Source organism: Nicotiana sylvestris, chromosome 2, assembly GCF_000393655.2.
Source record: "Nicotiana sylvestris chromosome 2, ASM39365v2, whole genome shotgun sequence".
In the NCBI taxonomy this organism is placed as follows: Eukaryota; Viridiplantae; Streptophyta; class Magnoliopsida; order Solanales; family Solanaceae; genus Nicotiana; species Nicotiana sylvestris.
The window spans coordinates 57,888,369-57,907,272 of record NC_091058.1 but is presented as its reverse complement, the minus strand read 5'-3'; the positions used below and the strand labels follow the sequence as shown (position 1 = coordinate 57,907,272).

The window sequence follows — 18,904 nt, the reverse complement described above, 5'->3', positions numbered from 1 at the left end:
TGCTTTCTCAACATAATAGATGATCAAATAAATTAATTCCTAAGCAAGGATTTATACTTAAATAATTATTGCAACTTCCAAGAGGAATCTTTAATTTCTTTAAGCAATATATAAGTACAAGATGAATTAGATAAAACGTGGCCGGTGCATGATGTATTTATTGATAGTAGGTTTGGATTAAGAGTCTTGGTTTTTTTAATGACTAATTAACATAATTATATTCTTGAAAAAGAAGATTCTTATGCTTCATATGATCGTCTTAATCTTCATTTGCCTAAACAATTTTGTCAACTTCCATATATCCCTTTTCCCAACTCATATCCTACTTATGTTTCAAGAAAATAATTCATTAAATATTAAGATGGCTATGTTTCATATTCAACATTGGTTCGTCAATATTGTACAACAAAACTGTAGAAGCTGCAGTTTTTGAGGAGTCCACCAGAAAATGGATTGTCAAGGTGAGGATTAATGGAGGAGAATATTCCGGCGACGTCGAGGAATATTCCGGTAGGTTTCTTGTGGTGGCAACTGGAGAATTTGGTGATGCTTTTTGTCACGACTCCATTTTTTTTCCGAAGAATGTCGTGACGGTACCTAGTCTCTAACACTAGTTAAGCCTAACAAACATGCGGAAGTGAATGATACAATAATCTAAAATCTCAACCAAAAAAAAAAAATGCAACAACATATATATGAAGGGAAATATCTACAACTCAAAGTATATACAATAGCCCAAAACCTGGCGTAACACGAGTCACAAGCTCTATGACAATACCAATACCAAAACCATACAACTATGTCTAGTAAAGGACGAAAATATAAAAAGGGATAGAAGATGACTCCGAGGCCTGCGGACGCAGAGAGGTATACCTTGAAATCTCCAAATGCAACTCAGTTCACTAGTGCTGGGACTGATAAGATGTACTTGGATCTGTATAAAAAGATATGCATAAGAGTAGCATGCGTACACTATAATGATACCCAGTAATTGCCAAGCCTAACCTCGATAGAGTAGTGACGAGGTTAGGTCAAGGCCATACTGGAATTAATAAAAGGCTGAACAAATATACATAGTGTAATAAAGGCAGTAATGAAATTTGAAACAACGAATGATATAACAGAATTAACTATATAGAATTACGTAAATAGTGCAACACGGAGAAAGACAATTAATAGTATGCAAAGGGAAACATCGATCAAAGACAAGTACAATAGAATGGGGAAATGTCAACAAGAGTCACTACCGAGGTACCGCCTCGTAGTGTCAAATCACAAAATGAATCACAATCTTTCCTTATATCACCGCGGGAGCCTTTACATTTAGTTTGAAAATTATTTTTCCGAAATAGCATCCCCGCATTTTGGCCCACCTTATCACACCGTGTGGCTTCTAGTAGTTCCCCTACTAGTCATGCATATCAAGCCCACCTTATCTCATTGCATGTGTTTCAACACCCAGACCTTATACCACCGCATGCGTATCAATATCACAATGTATCACAACTCACACCTCAAGTGCCCAATATCACAACTTGCCAGAAAATCAAAAAATAAGAGGATTTCACAATAAGGAGCCCACGGCTCAACCACGATGTGCACAAAGTCTCAACAATAGCAACCTAAGGGTAACTCAATAAAATAATATTTCACAACTTTACACTTTGCCTCAATTAGAATCACGGTCTTTGCTACTCAATACCAAATTCAACAACAAGGTATTCCAAGAATAGCAATTTCAAGTAAAGAATTCAACAGTTTATTAATGAATACGGAATAAAGGAAGCAAATACTTTAAGTAAACATGTAGGACAATTAGCAATTAAGAGGTAAGACAAGTAGACATGTGAAATTAGACTAAAAATGATGGCTATAACATGTTAAGATAACTCAATTAAGGCATGGAAAGGGATCTACATAGCAAAATAGGAGATTTTCAAATTTAGCCCGTGTACACACTCGTCACCTTGCGTACACGGCTTTCACATATCACAATTACTATAAACAACACCAATCCTAAGGGGTAATTTTTCTCACACAAAGTTAGGCAAACCACTTACCTCAAACAAAGCTAATCAATCCACTAGAAGGCCTTTCCCTCAATTTTCCAACTCCGAACGGTTCGAATCTAGCCAAAATAATTTCATACTATAAATATAACTATAGAAAACTAATTCAAACAATGAAATTACGATCTTTGCACAGAATTGAAAAATTAAACCAAAAAGTTAACCCTGGCCCGCATCTTGGAACCCAGCCAAAATTATAAAAATCTGAATACCCATTCGATATTGAGTCCAACCATACAAGAATTATTCAAATCCGACCTCATTTTGCCTTTCAAAACTCAAAACTTAGTCTATGAAGTTTTACCACTTTTCTGCAATTTTTCCAACTCCAATTCTTAATTACATGATAAAAACAATGATAGATTCGAGTAATTTAACAAAAATCGAGTTAGGAATTATTACCCCAATGAACTCTCTGAAAATCCCTCAAAATTTCGCCTCAAACCGAGCTCTCTAAGTACAAATTGTGAAGTTTGAAATAAACCCTCGATTTCAAACTTAAGTTCTACTGCCCAGTTATCTATGCATCGCGATCGCGAAAATCTATTAGCAATCCCGTAAGACAATTTCTACCCAACTCAAATTTACTATCCGTGATCGCATAAAAGCTTTCGCGAATGCGATTAACAAGCTGTCTCAACATTGCGATCGCATCCCAGGCCACGCGATCATGTACCACAACTGACCCAGCCCCTCAGCTTTGCCATTCCTTCTTTGCGAACACTACCACCTTCACTCATTCGCGATTTACTGCAAGCCAAAACTCCATGATCACATACATCCCTTCCGTGGGAGTCCAATAAAGAAATCCATAGTGATACACTCCCACATCCACTCAGGAATCTCTATCTACTGAAGCAAACCACCAGGTCTCTGATGCTCATACTTTATTTCCTGACAATTTAGACACCGAGCTACCTATGCAACTATATCCTTCTTCATCCTCCTCCACCAATAATGTTATTGCAAGTGCTGATAAATTTTGGCGGCGCCCGGATGAACAGAATATCGGGAACTGTGGGCCTCCTCTAGAATCAACTCACAAAGTTCATCCACATTAGGTACACAAACACGACCCTGCAGCCTCAAAACTCCATCATCTCCAATCGTAACCTACTTAGTATCTCTGTGCCGCACTGTGTCCCTAAGAACTAGCAAATTAGGGTCATCATATTGTCGCTCCCTAATGCGCTCAAACAATGAAGACCAAGCGACGGTACAAGCTAGAACACGACTGGGCTCAGAAACATCCAGCCTCACAAACTGATTGTCCAAAGCCTGAACATCTAATGCAAGCGGTCTCTCGCTGACTGGAATGAATGCAAGACTACCCATACTCACTAATTTTCTACTCAAAGCATCGGCCACCATATTGGCCTTTTCGGGATGATACAATATAGTGATATCATAGTCTTTCAATAGCTCCAACCACCTCATCTGCCTAAAATTGAACTCCTTTTGCTTGAACAAATACTGCAAGCTCCGATGATCCGTGAATACCTCACACGACACGCCGAAAAGATAATGCCTCTAAATCTCAGTGCATGAACAATGGCTGCTAACTCTAAGTCATAAACATGGTAATTCTTCTCGTGAACCTTCAGTTGTCGTGACACGTATGCAATCACCTTTCCACCCTGCATCAACATCGCACCAAGTCTAATACGAGATGCATCACAATATAACGTATAAGATCCTGAACTTGTGGGCAACATCAACACCGGCGTCGTAGTCAAAGCAGTCTTGAGCTTCTGGAAGATCGCCTCACACTCGTCCGACCATTTGAACGGGGCACCCTTCTAGGTCAACCTGGTCAATTTGGCTGCTATAGATGAAAAACCCTCCACAAACCGACGATAATAACCCGCCAACCCCAAGAAACTCTAGATCTCCATAGCTGATGTAGGTATAGGCCAATTCTGAACTACCTCAATCTTTTTAGGATCCACCTAAATTCCCTCTGCCAAAACAACGTGCCACAAGAAAGCGACCAAGTCCAACCAAAACTCGCATTTTGAAAACATAACATATAATTGGTTGTCTCTCAGAGTCTGAATAACGATCTGAAGATGCTGCTCATGCTCCTATAGACTTCGGGAGTAGATCAAGATATTATCAATAAACACAATCACAAAGGAATCCAAATAGGGCTTGAACACCCGGTTCATCAAATCCATGAATGCGACTGGGGCATTTGTCAGTCCAAATAACATCACTAGAAACTCATAATGCCCATACCGATTTTGAAAAGTTGTCTTAGGGATATCAAATGCCCTAATCCTTAAATTATGGTAGCCAGACTTCAAATCAATCTTTGAAAACACTTTGGCACCCTGAAGCTGATCAAATAAGTCATCTATCCTCGGCAATGGATACTTGTTCTTGATGGTGATTTTGTTCAATTACCGGTAATCTATGCATATCCTCATCGATCCATCCTTCTTCTTCACCAACAGCACAACGCACCCCAAGGCGAGACACTAGGTCTAATGAAGCCCTTATCAAGAAAATCTTGCAATTGCTCCTTCAATTCTTTCAACTTTGGAGGGGCCATATGGTATGGCGGAATAGAAATGGGCTGAGTGCCCGGAGCCAAATCAATGTAGAAGTCAATATCTCTGTCGGATGGCATCCCCGGCAGATCTACGAGAAACACCTCTAGAAACTCACGAACAACTGGTACTGAATCCATGGAAGGAACCTCCGCAGAAGAATCACGGACATAAGCCAAATAAGCTAGACACTTCTTCTCGACCATATGTCGACCCTGCTGGTAGAATGGCCAGGAGTCCCTCTCCACTCTAATCGAGGCAACCCCGGCAAGGCTAAGGTCACTATCTTGGAGAGACAATCCAATATAGCATGATAAGGTGACATCCAATCCATACCCAAAATGACAATAAATCAATCATATCGAGAAGTAGAAGATCTACACTAGTCTCGAGATGCCCAATAGTAACCACACACAAACGATAAACACGATCTACTATAATAGCATCTCTCCCAGGTGTGGACACATACATAGGAGCACTCAAAGAATCACGAGGCATAACCAAATATGAAGCAAAATAGGACAACACATATGAATAAGTAGAACCCAAATCAAATAGAACTAAGGCATCTCTAGTGCAAACTGAAACCGTAACCTGTGATAACCACGTTAGATGACTCAGCCTCTGGCCTGGCTGGAAAGGCATAGCATCGGGGCTGGGCCATACTGCTCTGATACCAACTTGTCATGGCCCGAAATTCCCACTGTCGGGACCGTGATGGCGTCTAACATTTAACTCACTAGGCAATCCAACATTAGAATAATTTATTCCCTATAATAGTTTAAATTATAAAATTAAGAGAGAACTGAAATAACTGAAATAATCTAATGTGTAAATGCGGAAGCTAAACCAGCCAAACATCTATTACAAATCCCTGAACCTTGTGTCACAAGTGAACGAGCTACTAGAATAGTACATACAAAGGTCTGAAATAAGGTAAAGCTGTCTGAAAAGAAGATACACAGCTAAATAAAAATATGAAGGGGACATCAGGAGCTGCAGGTGCTGAGCAGCTGTACCGCAAGTCTCCGATGGCTATCCAATTCGAGCTCTCTAGTAGCCGCCACTGGGACCGACTCCAAAATCTGCACAGTGAGTAGAGTGTTGTATCAGTACAACCGACCCTATGTACTGGTAAGTGTCGAGCCTAACCTCGACAAAGTAGTGACGAGGCTAAGGTGGGCCACCTACACTACAACCTATACGCAATATATTATAATGATAGAAAATGGGAATACTGAACAGAATTAAACAACCAACTAAAACTAGTAACCACAGCCTCAAGAATAAACCAGTGTCGCTCAGAATTACCAATCTTTAACAATTCAAATAAAAAATAACGGAAACTAACACAACTCAAGAAATGGAAATAATTAGGTTGTTGCGGCGCTCAACCCGATCCCACCAAACAACACATAATCCTCCCTTATTCGACTGTAATAACATCAACAATAGAGATAATGTATATAAATATGTTGCAGAGTACAATCCGATCCCAACATATATTAATATCAGTATCACAGTTCACCCTTATTTTGCCATATCAATCCACCCTTATTCCACCTGTTGTGGCGTGCAACCTGATCCCACCGTATAAAACATATTCACCCTTATTCCACCCTATCAATCCACCCTTATTACACCTGCTACGGCATGCAACCCAATCCCATCATATCAGTACCAAATACTCAAAACATAACTAAAACAATAGTTCAACCACAAAGCCTTTAGGGTCAATAAATACTGACTGAACCAAAAGGCAACTTGTACAATAAAGAAATCTAAACGAGTAATACTACACAGCAAAACCAATCCAGCAATTGACAATTAGAAGGTACAAGTAAGTCAATTTAGGCAATTAGCAGGGAATCATGAAACTATGGAAGAACTAACATCGTTAATAGGAGAAGATATTAAATAACAAGTAGCAGTTAAGCATAGAAGACATTTATAGCATATAACAGTTAAGACAGGGAAGGAAATAATTAAGGGAAAGCGGAAAATCAGGGAAAACAGATAATTCGGTGGCGTATAAGCACTCATCACCTCGCATATATGCCGCACACATGAAATTCACATAGCACATAGTCTAAGGGTTCCTAATTCCCCCAAGTCAATGTTAGACACAACACCTACCTCGCTCCAAAGACCACTGAAAGCTCAATCACAGCTTTACCTTTCAAACAAGCCTCCAAACCAACAATATCTAGCAAATTACCAACCAAACGATTCAAAAGAAGCCTTCGGAATCACCCATGATTGTAAAGATTCAATTTAGGTCATTATTGAAAAAGTCAACTCTCGGGCCCACTTGGTCCAAACCCGAAATCCGGACCAAAACCCGATTACTCATTCACCCCCGAGCCTGGTTATGTAATTTGTTTTGGAATCCGACCTCAATTTGAGGCTAAATCCCAATTTCTCAAAAATCCCTAATTCTACCCAAACCCCCAAATTCCCACTATGAAAACACTAGATTTTAGGTTAAAAACTTATGAAATATAATGAAAGATTGAAAGAAAATGGGTTAGAGTCACTTACCAATGATTTGGGAAAAAAAGAGTCTTGGAAAAATCGCCCCTAAGGTTTTCTTGTTTTCAAAATTTGAAGAATGAGTGAAAATCCCATTAATCTAACTATTTGGTCTGTTGTAGGTATCGCATTTGCAACTAGAGATTCGTAAATGCGAAGATTGCCTGAGCCTGCTACTTTCGGAAATCAGAACAAGTGTTTGCAAATGCGGTCTGTGGTGATCGCAATTTCGATCCAGTACTTCGCAATTGCGAAGGTTCCCCTCCAGCCTCGTTGCTCGCAAATGCGATGGCCTCTTTGCAAATGTGAGGCTTGCATTTGCAAACCAGACCTCGCAAATGCGAAGTCTGCAGATCAGGTGCAGCAACTGCTGTGTTTTTTTAAGTTCAAACACTCTGTAGCCTATCCGAAACTCACTTGAGCCCTCGAGGCTCCATACCAAACATGCACAGAAGTCCTAAAACATCATACAAACTTGGTCGCGCGATCAATTCGCAAAATAATGCCTAGAACTATCAATTGAACACCAAATCAAATAAAATTTTCAAGAAAAGTTTAAACTTCTATTTTCACAACCGGGCGTCTGAATCACGTCAAACTAATTCCGTTTCTCACCAAATTTTACAGACAAGTCATAAATATTATAATGGACCTGTACCGGGCTCCAGAACCATAATACGGACCCGGTATCAACAAAACCTAATATCAATCAATTCTTAAAAACCATTAAACTTTCAAACTTTCAATTTTTAACAAAAATTCATATCTCGAGCTAGGGACCTCAGAATTCAATTCTGGGCATACGCCCAGGTCCAAAATTACGATACGGACCCACCGGGGCCTTCGAAATATGGATCTGGGTCCATTTGCTCAAAATTTTGATCAAAGTCAACTCAATTTAACTTTTAAGACAAAATTTTTTGTTCTTATCAATTTTTAACATATAAGCCTTTCGAAAAAACACCCGAACCGCGTACGCAAATCGAGGAAGGTTAAAATAAGATATTTAAGGCTTCGTAATACAGAATTTAGTTCTAAAATATGAGATGACTTATCGGGTCATCACACCTAAGGGGTAATTTTCCCCACACAAAGTTATGCAACATTAATCCTAAGGGCCACTTCCCTCAAACCATGCTAATCAATCCGTTAGAAGGCCTTTCCCCCAATTTTTCAACTTCGAATGGCTCGAATCTAGCCAAAATAATTTCATACTATAAATATAACTATACGAAACTAATTCAAACAATGAAATTATGACCTTTGCAATGAATTAAAAAATGACCCAAAAAGTCAACCCTGGCCCGCGTCTCGGAACCCGACCACAATTACAAAAATACGAACACTCATTCGATATCGAGTCTAACCATACAAGAATTATTCAAATCTGGCCTCATTTAGTCTTTCTAAACTCAAAAACTTAGTCTAAGAAGTTCTATCACTTTTCCGCAATTTTTCCAACTTCAATCCTTAATTACATGATAATAATAATGATAGATTTGAGTAATTTATCCAAAATCGAGTTAGAAATTTTTACCCCAATGATCTCTTTGAAAATTCGCATCGTCAAAACTCACCCCCGCGGCCCGGATGGAACGAGAGGAGAACTTCAATAGGTAAATTTATAACTCGTTGAACTTACATGAGCAGAGCAGGTATTTTCAGACGAGGAGCATATGCATTTGCGTGATGACTTGTCCAGCACGTCCAAGGAGATGTTGGGGATTGCACCTAGCAGCCCCGTTCACTCGTGGTAGGACGTCAACTCTGCCAAAGGCTCTGATACTGAGGATGAGGATGGAAATGGTGTTACGGTCCCCATGACTTTGGTGCCTCTCGTACCGGATGATGATGGCCTCAAAGCTGCTGGGGGAGGTGGACTCTGACAGGGAGCTTTCCTTTTCACCCTTTTTTGTTTTTTATTTTTACTTGCATCGAGGGCCATGTAACGTTTAAGTGTGGGCTGGAGGAATACTACATGTATTGTAGATGTATATTTTGTATTAACTTGTTTTAATTTGTTTCTTTCAGTAGTTCTAGTGTAGTCGATCATCTCTCTAAGTTAAAACTGTGAAATATGAAATAAACCCTCGATTTCAAACTTAAGTTCTGCTGCCCAGTTATATACACACCGCGATCACGGAAATCCATTCATGATCGCATAAGAAAATTTCTGCCCAGCTCAAATTTACTCTCTGCAATCACATAAAAACACTCAACATCGCGATTTCATCCCAGGCCACGCGATCGCGTAGCACAACTGCCTCAGCCCCCAGCTTCGCCATTCCTTCTTCGCAAACGCGATCCCCTTCATGAGTTCGCGATTCACTACAAGCCAAACCTCTGCGATCGCATACATCCCTTTGCAATTTCATAGAGAAAAATTCCCCAAATGTCAAACTACACTTCGCGATCATGTATAAGGAAACCAGAATCACCTGATTCAGCAAATCTTCAATGTTCCAAAATGCGGCGAACATGATTCGAATTACACCCGACGACCCCAGGACCTCAACTAAACTTACCAACAAGACCTAAAATATCATACGAACACACTCGAAGCGTCAAATCATATCAAACAACACCAAAATCATGATTCGTGCATCGATTCAAGCCTAAGAACTTATGAACTTTCGAATTCCAAAACTAATGCCTATTCATACCAAAATAACTCTGATTGACTTCAAACTTTGCACACAAGTCATAAATGACATTACGGATATATTCCAACTTCCGAAATCGGGATCCGACCTCGATATCCATAAGGTCAACTCTCGGTCAAACTTCCCAAATCTTTCAGACCTTAACTTTCCTAACTTCGCCAAAACACGCCGAAACGACCTACGGGCCTCCAAATCCACATCCGATCGCGCATCTAACATCACCATACGGAGCTATTGGAACAGTCAAAACTCCATCTCGGAGTCATCTTCACACAAGTCAAACTACGGTCAACTCTTACGACTTAACCTTCCAACTTAGGGACTATGTGTCCCCTTACAGTCCGAAACTCACCCTAAACCAAAACCAACCACCCCGACAAGTTATATAATCACAATATAGCATAGAGGAAGCATAATTTAAGGGATAGGGCTAAAATACTCAAAATGACCGACCGGGTAGTTACACCTTTATACCTATTATTTCTGGAATTGAGAGTTTTAATAGAGAGATCATGTACTCATCTCAATACAAAAATAGTGAAAAGTTTAAGGCACAAAATGTGTTAGCGATAGGGAGTGGAAATTCGGGCATAGAAATTTATATACATGGTTATTATTATGAAGTTGGATTTAGCATTAAATCGTATACGTCCAATTTTAAGGTTTTTAGTATTGGATCTATTATATTTTTAAAATAAAAGAATTACGGCCCTTGTCACTTGGCCTAACAGCCAAATCGAAATGGCCCAGATTTGAAGCTCTTACCCTATTTAGCCCATGTTGTACATAACTTAAAAGAAATTTTTCAGCCTTTAGCCCATTATTAAAGACACACTTTTAGGATTTTTATTATTTTCTTCTTTCTTCATTCCCAGCACACCAAATTCTCTCTCACCGCTTCTCGCTTCTTTCTTTCTAACCCACATAGATCCCTCATCCTCTCTTAACCTAGCCCCCGTTATTCCCCCTCCCCTACCCTCTACGTAGTTCTGCCATCAATGGCTCGAAGAAGGCTTGGGCTTCTACTCTGTCATCCATGGTTCCAATCAGAAGAATATTGAAGATTTTTGAAAGAAAAATAAAAATACACACAGATCTGTAAATAAATAACTCTCAAACTTGATTTGCACAAAACAATAATCACTAATTTTGGAAGATTCTGAAGTTTGAAGTTCTAGTCATTATTATTATGACCTTGAAGGCTCGAATCTGAAATTGAGTGTATCTTATCAGTGTGTTGAATTCCGAATCGCTGGCGCAATTGTTAACCTTTTGACGACTCGAGTCATCCAAGACCTTCTACTACAACTCGAGGCTTGGATAAAAAATTATAACTATGTAGCAGTTTGTATTAATATTGTATAATAGTGTATAATTATGTATATGGATATACAAACACCTCTTATACATTATTATACATGTGTGTACAAGTTAATACATTATTTACAGTAAGTATAGTGTTGGACATTCTATGTTTTCTAGTGGAAATATTGTATAAGTGGTGTTTATATACACTTATACAGTATTGTTAATTGTGTATAATATTGTATAATTATATATTTTTTCAGTTTATAAGGATGTATATACATTGTCAGTGTGTAAGAGGCCTCTACGGAAGTTTGACACTTCCTTTCTCTTCTTCTTTTTCATGTATGTGTTGTATGAAAAAAGTTTTGTACGCGTTGGAGGGATTCTACAATTCATTTGCCAAGTTTTTATTTTTCTTTTATCCTGTTGGATTGCTTCAGCAATTGCACATAAAAGTGTTTGAATTTCTTACCTTCACATAATATGTACTATTCAGGATTTTTGAGTTGCGTTGTAGCTAATTTGCATTTTTTATCAAATGCTTAATAATCAAAGGAAATCAAGAGAATGAAAATAACTGGTTGTATAAAGAGGAACCAATAACCGTAGTTGAACGTGTGAAATAAGTTGTCTTCGAGAATTAGCCTATTATTTTTGGGCTATAGATTTGTAAAGTGGTATCTAGGCTATTATGGGTTAGTCGTCTTCTTCTCTTTTTCCTTTTCTTTTTTGCTTTTTATTTCAACTAGCATCTGCTGTTTGTTTTTTTAAATTCGTGACGATTTCAGTTGTTGTGCTTAATTTCTTTTGGATCTGTTTTCTGCTTTGTTGAGATTTTTGTTTTTCTACTGTTAATTTTTCTTGTCGGTTGAGCGGATATTCTAGATCGTTGAATCATAACAATCCCAGTTCCACCAGCGACCCCGGATCTGCCGCTACAATCACCGCCGAAATACTCTCTAGTGACCCCCTATTTTCTCTCATCTTCTATTTCTCATCATTTTTCTCTCATCATTTTGAGCAGATCGGCGCCAACCCCCCCCCTCCCACCGCCTTCTATTCTCTCAGTTCACCTTCATACACACAACTCCTCACTTTCTTCTCATTTTTCTCATACCAAAATCTAAATTCAATCTCTGATTTTCAGACATGAAAACAAAAAACAAAGACCCCCCAAAACAAGAAGAAAAATAATAATAAAAAAAACATAATCTAAAAGCTGGTTTGATTGGAGAAAATTGTTTGTTCTTTTTTGCTGTTGTCATCAATCTCTCGTATAGCTGAGATTTGGGGTTGTTCTTCTGATTTCTGTTGCTGATCCGGTTGAGCTTACTCGTTAGTTGTTTTATTAGCTTCGATTCGGTTGATTCCAGTTCATCTATAAGCAAATAGATCTGAAAGGTCGAAAGAGAGGAGCTCGAGAGCACCTAAAGAAAATTTCTTCCGACATTGTTTCTAAGAAACAATTGGTTCGAGGATTTGAAACGAAAAACTAGCATTGACTTTAGAGTGCTTTGCGCTGCTTCTAGTTACTTTCGGTGCTACACCAGTGGTAGCGGTGATAGCCCTTTTTGGTCTTTGGGTCGTGGTATTTTCTGTGTTTCAGGGAAATTCTCAAAGTTGTTGGAGACAAGTTGGGCGCACGAGCACTAGCAAAGGAGAGCAACCTGGACGAGCATCAACAAAGGGCAGTGGGAAGCGGTGCATGAGCTTGCAAGTATATCGAGGGCTGCAAATCAACACAGGTTTGGTTCTCGGGAATTGGTACCTCCCATTCTACTGTTTTCCTTTTGGTGTTAGCTAAATTGATGTTACTTTAGATCACAATAGTTAAATCATCCAATAGGTGTACAGGTAGTCACTTGCTTCCTTCTAGTTTGATTTGTTGTCCATTGTGCACTAGCGAGTCTTTTGTAGATCTGTCGTAGGTGTAGTGGCGGCAGTCTGGGATGATAGATTAAAGGCATGTCCTCAGGTGGGGCAGAGTGTGGGGCAAAGAGTGGGCCCGGGGTCAGGGGGTGGGTCGAGAGGCAGGGGAGGTAGAGGGGGCAAGGGAGCCTATAGGTTGAGAATCGGGTCATGGAACATAGGTTCGCTAACGAGTAAGTCTATAGAGTTGGCGAAGATCCTTCAGAAGAGGAAGATTAATATAGCGTGTGTCCATGAGACTAGGTGGGTCGGATCGAGGGCGAGAAACGCGGATGGGTATAAGTTGTGGTATTCTGGAGTCGTGAGGGGTAAGAATGGAGTGGATATCCTAGTAGATAGCCATCTTAGGGAGTCGGTGGTAGAGGTCAGGCGTGTGAATGATAGACTAATGACTATTAAATTGGTGGTGGGTGAGTGTACTTTAAACGTCGTTAGCGCGTACGCACCGCAAGTAGGTTGTGATGAGGAGATTAAAAGGCGTTTTTGGGAAGGGTTGGATGACATTATTCGTAGTATTCCGCCTTCCGAGAGGTTATTCATAGGAGGGGATTTCAATGGTCATATTGGGTCGTCTGCAGGTGGTTATACTAAGGTGCATGGCGGCTTTGGTTTCGGGGAACGGAACGGAGGGGGCACCTCACTGCTGGATTTTGCCAAGGCATTCGATCTAGTGATTGCGAACTCGAGTTTTCCGAAACGAGATGAGCATTTGGTTACTTACCAAAGTTCGGTGGAGAAGACTCAAATTGACTATCTCCTCCTCAGGAGATGTGACAGAAGGTTGTGCGAGGATTGCAAAGTTATCCCAGGTGAGACCCTTGCAACGCAACATAGGCTCTTGGTGATGGACGTTAGTATTATGATAAGAAGGAAACAGAGGTCAGTACGAGGCCGCCCGAGGATTAGGTGGGGCGCCTTGACTAAGGTTAAAGCCCAGGAGTTGGAAGGAAGGTTGTCGGCAATGGGAGCTTGGAGAAGTAGTGGGGACGCAAACACTATGTGGTCGACGACGGCGGACTATATAAGGAAGGTGGCGAGAGAGGTGTTAGGGGTATCTTCAGGCCGCACCGGTGGCCACAAAGGAGACTGGTGGTGGAATGCAGTTGTACAAGATAAAGTGGAAGCGAAGAAGGTGGCTTACCTGTGGTTAGTGGGGAGCACTGGAGAGGAGGACAAGAGAGCGAACATTGCGAGATATAAGGTAGCTAGGAAGGAGGCAAAGATGGCAGTGACGGAGGCAAAAACGGCAGCTTTTGCTCGTTTGTATGAGGAAATAGGGAACAAAGGCAGGGAAAAGAAGTTACTCCGACTCGCTAAGGTGAGAGAGAGGACGGCTCGGGATTTGGACCAAGTGAGGTGCATAAAAGATGAGGACGGCAAAGTTTTGTTGGGGGATGACCAGATTAAGAGGAGATGGCAGACCTACTTTCATAAACTTCTAAATGAGGAAGGGGATCAGGATATTGTACTAGGTGAATTGAGGAACGCCGACAGCCCCCATGAACTAAGTGATTGTCGGGACATTGAGGTCGATGAGGTCATGGAGGCAATGCGTAAGATGAGAAGGGGTAGAGCTACCGGACCAGATGAAATTCCGGTTGAGCTTTGGAGGTGTGTGGGTAGAGCAGGTTTGGAATGGCTTACTAAGTTGCTTAATGTTATATCCAAGACTAATAGGATGCCCGAAGAGTGGAGGTGGAGTACAATGGTCCCGTTGTATAAGAACAAAGGCGATATCCAGATCTGTAACAACTATAGGGGTATTAAATTACTAAGTCATACCATGAAAGTTTGGGAGAGAGTGGTAGAAATGAGAGTGCGAAGGACGGTGTCTATTTCAGACAACCAGTTCGGGTTCATGCCGGGGCGATCTACCACAGAAGCTATCCACCTTATTAGGAGGATGGTGGAACAATACAGGGATAAGAAGAAGGATCTCCACATGGTGTTTATCGATCTAGAGAAAGCGTACGACAGGGTTCCTAGGGAGGTCTTATGGAGATGCTTAGAGGCTAAAGGGGTCCCGGTTGCCTACATTAGGGCGATTAAGGACATGTATGATGGAGCTAAGACTCGGGTTAGGACAGCAGGAGGCGATTCAGATTATTTTTCGGTTATTACGGGGTTGCACCAAGGGTCTGCGTTCAGCCCTTTCCTATTTGCCCTGGTGATGGATGCTATAACGCATCATATTCAAGGGGAGGTGCCATGGTGCATGCTATTTGCTGATGACATAGTCCTAATCGACGAGACACGACGCGGCGTCAGCGAGAGGTTAGAGGTTTGGAGACATACCCTTGAGTCCAAAGGTTTCAGGTTGAGCAGGACGAAGACGGAATACCTTGAGTGCAAATTTGGGGCAGAGCCGACGGAAGCGGGAGTGGAAGTGAGGCTTGATTCTCAAGTCATCCCTAAGAGGGGTAGTTTCAAGTACCTGGGGTCGTTTATTCAGGGGTCCGGGGAGATCGACGAGGATGTCACACACCGTATAGGGGTGGGGTGGATGAAATGGAGGTTAGCGACGGGAGTCCTGTGTGACAAGAAAGTGCCACTGTTACTGAAAGGTAAATTTTATAGGGCAGTGGTTAGGCCTGCTATGTTGTATGGGACCGAGTGTTGGCCGGTGAAGATCTCACACATCCAGAGGATGAAAGTTGCAGAGATGAGGATGTTGAGGTGGATGTGCGGGCATACAAGGAAGGATAAGATTAGAAATGAAGATATTCGAGAGAAGGTGGGTGTGGCCCCCATGGAGGACAAGATGCGGGAAGCAAGACTCAGATGGTTCGGGCACATTCAGAGGAGGAACACTGATGCACCGGTGAGAAGGTGTGAACGACTGGCGGTGGTGGGTACGAGGAGAGGTAGAGGGAGACCTAAGAAGTATTGGGGAGAGGTGATCAAGCAGGATATGACGCGACTTAGGGTTACTGAGGACATGGCCCTAAACAGGGAATTGTGGAGATCGAGCATTAAAGTTGTAGGTTAGGGAAATTGTGATGTCTTTTTTACAGCGTACTAGAGTGAGACTAGCCAGTTAGGAGTTAGTCTTAAGATGCTATTGATCAACTACTGATGATGGGCTTTATCTGCTGTGTATTAATACCTTACATCTTTCTCGTATTTCTTATATCTCTTATATTGCTGTTACTTTGTTTTTATGGTATTTATGTTATGTTATGGATTTAATGGTATTTTATGTTGTTTTATTATGAGTCTATTGATAGTACTAATATAGTGTCTCTTGTTGCCTCTTTGAGCCGAGGGTCTCCTGGAAACAGCCTCTCTATCCCTCGGGTAGAGGTAAGGTCTGCGTACATATTACCCTCCCCAGACCCCACTTGTGGGATTACACTGGGTTGTTGTTGTTGTTGTATCTAGCTATTATGTTGGAAGTCAGGTATGTGAGTTGTATTTATGTGAAATTATCCCTTTTAAAATTATGGGTTCATCCTAACTATTTATTGTAACTTTAGTGAATTTTTTTACACATAAATTGATCTACCCCGTTGAAGTAGTGACGGAACTAGAAATTTTTACAAAAGAGATTTGACGAACAAGCCAAGGGGATTTAATTTCTACTATTTATGCATAAAAAATAATTTTAACTTTATATATATAATGTAATCTTTCAAAGAGAGGGTTCAGCTCTAAGTTGAAATATTAAATTCAGATGAATCTAGTGCTTTTAAAGCTGTATTCGTCTCTGCTTGATAATTGTGCTTTAGATTTTACATCCAAAGCATGAGACTAATTAAACATGGGAATATATGGAATGTAGCCTTAAACCATCAAATTAGAAAATCAAGAATTTAAACTGTCGATTTATAAATTATTCATGTAAAATGGATTTAAAATGATATGTTATTTGTTTTCATTCATGGTGACTATGTTGTTGTTACTGATAAATTTCAAATAACTATATAAAACTCCACAAAACTAAAAGACAAAAGGAAAATCACTGGTGAAAGATCGATGCAAAATCCCCTGCTAAATCATAATTACAAAAATAACTATTGTACTATATACAAGCATATAAGTAACCTATGAAGTACACTGATTGATTCTCTACAATTATCATAGTTAAAGAACTGCATACTGCAGTAAGTAAAGTACTTGACAGCATATATAACCAGCAATTCAAGAAACTCTGTTGCTTTTAGGCTGTCAATATTCATCGCATGCTCCCTTGGATAACTCCAGCGCATCTGGCACGAATCCCCTGCCTCCGAACAAGGGTCGCAAAAAAGAGTCATCAAACTTTCTCCAATAGTAATGAATAGTGTGAGAAGGTTTCTTCGGTAGCATGCTCAATCAGAACTAAGTCATTTTAACGAAGAACTTCTAGTACATTTTTATTTATTCTTATCTTGTACAACGTTGTCCTGAGATGAGTTTATATGGAGCTAATGATTCATATAGTTAACCCTAACTTGTTTGAGACTGAGACATAGTTGTTGTAAAACAAAGAATGCAGACTTGAGAGTTTTTGCCTTCCAATATGTTGGGATCGAAAATAGCAAGACGTCATGCGAAAAGTTAACAAAGTAAGCAGAGTATGATGATAAATCAGACAACAACATAGTTATACTTATAACAAAAAGGGCAGCCCGGTGCACTAAACTCCCGCTATGCGTGGGATCCGGGGAAGGGCAGGACCACAAAGGTCTATTGTACGCAGCCTTATTCTGCATTTCTGCAAGAGGTTTTTTCCACGGCTCGAAATCGTGACCTCCTGCTCACATGATAGCAACTTTACCAGTTACGTTAAGGCTCCCTTTCCGCAAAGTTATACTAAAAGGCTTAAAATTTTAATACGGTTTGGTTGAGCGACCTACATCAATCTAATAATTTAAAAGAGAAAAACTTATTAGAGTGAAAAAAATTCTCCCCATAAACAAGGCTGTTTTAAGACTATATGGAGAATGCTATTGTTATGTTATGTGGAACATAGATCCTCAATTTATAAAAGTGGAGAACGTTCTCCTCCAAGAAAAGGATCATTCAAATGTGGAAAAGATCTTTTCCACCCAGAATTCTTTTTCACCAAGAAAACTTTTCCCATCAAGAAAAGTAATTCTAATTATGGTAGAAAATAAGGCGAGCCCTAACACAATGAACAAATAAATGTTGAGCATGTTAGACAAATTTTTCAATATGTGATTACCGCGTTTTAGCCAGGGGCGAAACTATATTCACTTAAGGGTGGTCAATTGGTCACCCTTCGCCGAAAAATTACACTATATAGATAGGTGAAATATTAGATTTTAGAGGTGTATAACATATATTGAACACCTTTTAATGAATTTTTTTTTACTTCGTTCAAGTTTGAACACCCTTGAAGAAATTCTTGGTTTCACCATTAATTTTAGCTCATTTTGCGGGTAAAAGCTAGCATAACATGCTTATGGAATAAATACAATATTTTACGTCAACACCGGGGAAGCAAACATTAGTAAGGAGGGAAATTGTCCCCATATATATTTTTTTCAACTTCCATATATGTCAAAACAAACGAGAAGGGACGGCCAAGCTCAATGTGGAGTATACATGCTTAATTGGTGTCTCTCTCTCTTTCAATGTGGAGTATACATGCTTAATTGGTGATCTCTCTCTCTCTATATATATGCGCTCCCTTTATTTCAAAAAAAAAAAAAAAAGAAATTAGCACTATTTCCTTATTAGTCTGTTCCAAAAAGATCGTCACCTTTCAATATTTCCTAAATAAAAAGTATTTATAGCCCATACAAATGCTATGACAAGTTTCAAACCACAAATTTTAAAAGTTTTACAATCACACAAATATTATGGCTTATTTAAGACTACATATCTTAAAAGTCTTCTTTTCTTT

The 18,904-nt window shown here is 39.9% G+C and overlaps 1 pseudogene; it reads right to left on the bottom strand.

The window, feature by feature from the left end:
• Window positions 1-3,182: 3,182 nt before the first annotated feature.
• The window catches only part of LOC104219316 (sodium/hydrogen exchanger 3-like), a 43,903-nt pseudogene continuing 28,181 nt past the window's right edge, over window positions 3,183-18,904 (bottom strand).